Here is a 6,151-nt window from a genome sequence, read left to right as displayed (position 1 = left end):
CGCTCCTTGACAGAATGCCAATCGACGTATCTTCTTCAAACACGCTCCTTGGTATCTACTTGCCCAACGGCCCGCTGATTCAACCAAGCTTGGCAGTACCGGCTGGGGGCAATCAAAAGCACACGGCACTCACAACCTCGGTCTTAGCCAGCGCCACTTTCTTTTCCACATCTGATGACTATTACACATCCATGTGGAGGGGGGATATGATACGGTACGGCCTAAGCAGAACCAAGCCGAGGTAGAAGAAGCCGGGGCAGAAATTTTTTCAAACTTGCGCAGAATACGCTCAACACTCATCGAAGGTCCATACCACGGCATAGACTACGCTGGGGGCAAATTGATGGGGCATATTCTGCACCCGCTGACCGAGTCAACATACTGAGCAAGGTCAAAGATATCCACAGCAAGTCAACGACTTAGACAGCCTTAACCGATGCAGCCTGTCGGCCTGTCTCTTGTGCCTCGGCTAGGACAACTAGCCAGCCGGGGCACATATCCGCGTACTCATATCCAAGACCCCTCGGCGGCGAGTCGACAGGGCCCGCCGGCCTGCCATAATCTGGTAATATCTTCCTTATCTCTCTACAACATATATTTCGCCAAGTAACACACAACTTAATCCTTTTAAGTTTACTGACTTGAGCGTCGGAGTGAGTACGCTCGGCCAAAGCCGAGCCCTCAGTTTGTTCACTGTTTCAGGAGAGGCCGAAAGAAGGATTCAACCAAAGACGTCATTCTACAAGCCACGAGTGGTAACAAATAATTGCTTCGGAATTACACCCGGAACACATATAATTGTGGACGCGGGCCCACGGGAGTCGCTCGGGAGAAAACGAGCAAGCTTTGCATTTGTGGAGTCGCCACCAATTTATTGTGAAAAATTGAAAACCGTTCAAATATCTCATGCCATGTCAAGACACAAAGTAGTGACATGAACACCAAGAACTCGTTACCCTTAGCATTCTATGTCTATAATGACTCTCGTGGATGCCAATGAACACGGATGTTCACAGAGATCTGGAGTAAGAGGTGAGGGTACGTATTAGGAAGTTCTTTTGATCGAACACCTAATCCCGCCCGCCTCGATAGCGGCCTCTACTAATGATTAGGGAAGTCATCTATACTTGATATGTTGTCGATTATATGCATGCAATGCAACATCCAATAGATTAATCCTAACATGTGAGAATTAACTAAGTCTGTGAACATGTAATTTAGCATACAATTGGGTCGAAGTAGGAATTTAATGTGGATTACATGTGAAAACATACAAGCAAACGATTATAAAGAATAAAACAAAGTACGATAATCGAGATTACAATAATTACAATGGTTTGATTGATTTACGTCGAAAATACACTTAAAACGGATAATTTGAGAAAAAAGAAGTAAAATAAATTAGGGTAGAAAATACGAACAGATTAATGGTGATAATACGATTAATAGTTAATTAATACGTAAACTAATAATTATGTCAAAGCAACAACGGAAGTTCAGAGGCAGAACTCAACCCGGAACAAGCGCAGCAGAGCTGCGTCCCTTAGAAGAGGCGCAGTGCTCACTGCGTCTGTTCCTGAGGTGAATTCTGGCTGTGAAGCCGGAATTGCATATCGTTAGTATTCATTGGTAATTTAATCATTGATTATTGATATTTGACTCGGATAGAAGTGGTTTAATGGATTATTTACATGCAAATTGGTCATAAAAACAATAAAACATGAGATAAAACTAATTAGAACAAATTAAAGACTAATATTAATTATGAGGTTAATTATAAATTAAACAAACTAATTAGGTCAGATTAATGCTAAACTATTGATGATGATGACGATGAACAGACGAAAATATACAAAAGATGAATTTTAGATACTTGATATTGATGAATCGAATCTCTAAAACCCGGATTGACTTTAATGACGAAAACCCGCAAATATTAATTACTTGGGATTTAAGTCGGGAATAAAAAGGTGATAAATTACTAATAAGATTATATGCTAAGATTATCATATGAATGAAATAAGAACAAGCAAAGACGAAACAAAAACAAACAAACGAAATAAACAGAAGACGAAGGAAGAAGAAGGAAAGGAGGAACTGCGGCAGCCTCAGGAAGAGGCGCAGTAGGTACTGCGTCCCTTCGAAGAGGCGCAACAGTTGCTGCGTTCCTTCTCGATGTCTGTCTCCCGTTAATCCGTAAAATGGGTTTGAATAAAGGTTTTGTAAATCGGTTTTGAATATATTTTTGACGTAAACCTTACAATAATGATTACAAAAATAAAAAACAATAATAAAAGATGGGATTTACACCCTCATACTTACATGTTTGACGAAACGAGATTAACTAAGTTAACGTTTAGTGATGCTCGACTCGAATGTACGACGAAAGTGCCCTCTAAGAGGAAATTAAACAAAGTTGATTAAGTTGATTGATGTGGAGTTGGTCAAATTGGTCGGTCATGCAAAACGAGGCTGGTACTCAGAAGGATCCGAGCTTACGTGGTCGAAAGTTCAAGCACGTAGACGCCAAAAAGCAAGAGCGTGGTCTTAGAATGCAAAGGGAGAAGAGAAGGACGGACACTCGCGTGAGAAATATGAGGAACGAAGGTCTCTATTTATACTAATCACACGGAGGAATTAGGGTTTCGGTAAAACTTTGGAAGTAAATCTCGAAAAGATCTTAAAATACGCAGAAATGAGCCAGGGAAGAGGCGCAACAACTACTACGTCTCTTGGAAGAGGCGCAGCACTTGCTGCGTCCTTTCCTAGGGATGTCATTGGGCCGAGGCGGTGGTGGATATAGGCTCCTCCGTACCCGGTAACCACCAACACTACTACAAATCCAGGCAACTACAACGCCCCTTTAACAACGATTATTCACGAAAATCACAATAGACGTTGTAGAATGTATGGCGCGAATTTTACTAAAATTAATTACCACGGGTATGGTTATAACAACCGTTGTTATAAGTTTTAACAACGGGTCACACTTGCACAACCGTTGTAAATAATTTGGCGCAAAATTGACGCAAAGTTAGTGAAAAGTAATCACAACGGTTACTTTTGAAACCCGTTGTTAAAACTTATTTGACAACGGTCGTGTTGTTGTTTTACAACCGTTGTTAAAACGTTTTAACAACGGTTTTTGTTTAATAACCGTTGTCAATACCTTCCATACTATAAACCACACAAACACAAATCAGCTACAGCCACAAAACACAAACCTTAATACACAAACACAAACACAAACACAGCAGACAAACACAAACACATACACAAAACACACACTTTTTTATCGTCTCTTTCTCTCTTTCTCATCGTCGCTTTATCTTCTCGCCGTCACTGTTGATTTCATCGTCTCTTACTTTCTCTAATTATCAGGTAAATCTCGCCGTCAGTGTTGGTTTCATCGTCTTTCATCGTCATTATTTTCTTTTTTCTAATTATTTCATTTGCATGTATGTGTTTTTATCGACCATTATGTTATTTCTTTAAGTATTATTCGTTTAATTAGCTAGTAAAACAAATTAAATAAACTAAAACAAAGAAGAAGCAAGATGATAGAGAGGAATGCATGATAAACATAATTAATATATATATATATATATATATATATATATATATATATATATATATATATATATATATATATATATATATATATATAAATACATAAATTAAAAAAAAATTACATTAATAAAAATGCAATTCTTATATTTTCATAGAGAGTCTTATTCTCTTCTATGATATCCGTCCTCTCCTCCTTGGTTATTTGGATAGGTTCCTTCGTTCACAGCTTGCTATATCGTCATATAGCCGCAATCGCCGCCGCTCCGTCAAGCCATCTTTTTTGGCGTCCTTCAGTACGGATCGAGCATCCACAAGGTAGCACATGAAACTTTCCTCAATGTGGAGCAACCGGCGGATGAAACTGTTGTTGTTCTCGATCATAGTAAGAGTCTTAAGGATGATATCATTCATTTTGTTGATGGAGTTTGGAGTTTGTTTGAAAGATTAATTAAGGTTTATTTGGAGTTTATTTAGCAGTTAGGGTTTGGAGATATAGTGAGATAATGGAATGTTAGTTGAGATAATACATGTATTTATACTAAGCAATGTGTGGTTTGAGTTGTTTTTTAATTAATATATATGTTAGGAAGTTGTGCCATAATCATCATCATATCTCTCTCTGCTGCTTCAAATCTTATTACTAACCCTTCTAATTCCATATTGTCCATTCATATGCACAGGGATGGCAGTAATAATGCATGCATCGGAATTATAACGGGCCGTAATTATGCATGCATTTAGTAATATTTAATTTTTTTTTTTTAAAAAAAAAAACAAACAACAACGGTTATTTATAAACAGCCCGTTGTCTTTAGTTATAACAACGGTTTTGTATATTACAACCCGTTGTTATAACTTTCCCTCCAAAATTGAGTCACACTTTCCACAACGGGTTTTTATACTTAAAACCGTTGTTAATAGTTTTAACAACGGGTTCCTTAAGAAAACCAACCGTTGTTAAAACCTTTTACAACGGACGCATTAACAACGTCCGCTTTTTTATATAACAACGGTTTTTAACCGTTGTTATAGCCTGTATCTGTAGTAGTGCAAGAAAAACTTGTACCCATCCCCGCCCCACCACCCGTGGCGGGTACAAGTTTCCAAAACCATCCCCGCCCCAACGGGCGGAAATATAAAACCGTACCCGCCCCGCTTATCCATTAACCCGCTACACCATACTTTTATTCGATAAATTTTTTCCTAAAAAATTGATTTACTCATTATTAATTTCCATTTTTTTTGAATTTGTTTTTCTAATTTTAGTTTTTCACCAAAGAAGTTAGTAAAAAACTTTATAAAATAGTTATTATTAACATTATATCTTAATTATAACTAAATAAGATTTTAAAAAATTGTCATAATCATATTAATTTTTTTAACGATTGGCGGGTATGAGGCGGGTAAGATGCAAAATCCGTCCCCGCCCCATTACCCATGGCGGGTACAGTTTTCATACTCGTACCCGCCCCACCACCCGCCAAAGCTCTAACCATCCCCGCCCCATTTGGGGCGGGGCGGTACCCACTTGTACCCGCCCCGATGACATCCCTATCCTTTCCCCTAGGGTTTCCTCCTGCGGAAGAAAGATTTTTCACGTTTCTATTATGGAATTGCGGTTTGATCTTAATTTCCTTATTATTTACAATATAATTTCGGGAAATAATTTCCCAAAAGATTAAAAGATTGAAAATATGGAATAGAAATATCCGGAACATTTCAGAATATTCTGACTCGGCATTTTAAATGGTTATTAGAAAATGAAGACGGTTTTTGACCCGGACTCCAAATGTACTCTAATTACCGCCATAACGACCGTAATGGCGCGTAGATGACGACCAAGGAGTAGACACAAGTATTTGAGCTATCACTTGACAATAAACTTACGAACTATCATAAATCGTTTCGTGTACCAAACATGCGGCCCAATCATCACCGGGTGGCTTGCGGGAGGTGCATAAATGAGGTATCTACAATAATATTTTTTAGTATTTTATAGATTAGTTGTTTTTCAAAAATATTTATATTTAATTAGATTTAAAAGGCGAGAAAGTGAAAATATATAATAACAAAACGAGCTCGATTCATACTCAAAACGAGCTCGAGCTTTTCCCGAGCCGAGCTCGAGCCTCAATTTTTTAGGCTCGACGAGTTTCGAGTCGAGCCCGAGCTAAAAAATTCGAGCCGAGCCCGAGCCTACTGGAGCTCAGCTCGGCTCGTTTACACCCCTAGGTATACGAGATCATGATGATAATGTATTGTTATTACTTATGAATCTTGCAAACAAGTTAGTGTTCATTTAGCCAATACTTTTTTTTTTCTATCTCTTTTTTTTAAAGAGATCTAGGTACTTATTAATAAATAATAAATCCGTGGATACAACGTTTGCAGCTACAAGAGGCTAAGCGACTGACCAGACCCATCTACCTATCAAATATGTGATACATGAGCTAAAGCATGCGCCGCCGCCACATTAAAAGTTCTACGGACAAAAGACCATCTAACTGACTTAAATGAATTACATAAAGACCGAATATCATCTAAAACAAGAAAGAAGTTGCTTTGCCCCTCTTTACTGATT

The sequence above is a fragment of the Silene latifolia genome, chromosome 3 (assembly GCF_048544455.1).
Source record: "Silene latifolia isolate original U9 population chromosome 3, ASM4854445v1, whole genome shotgun sequence".
Taxonomy (NCBI): domain Eukaryota; kingdom Viridiplantae; phylum Streptophyta; class Magnoliopsida; order Caryophyllales; family Caryophyllaceae; genus Silene; species Silene latifolia.
This window is presented reverse-complemented; position numbering follows the sequence as displayed.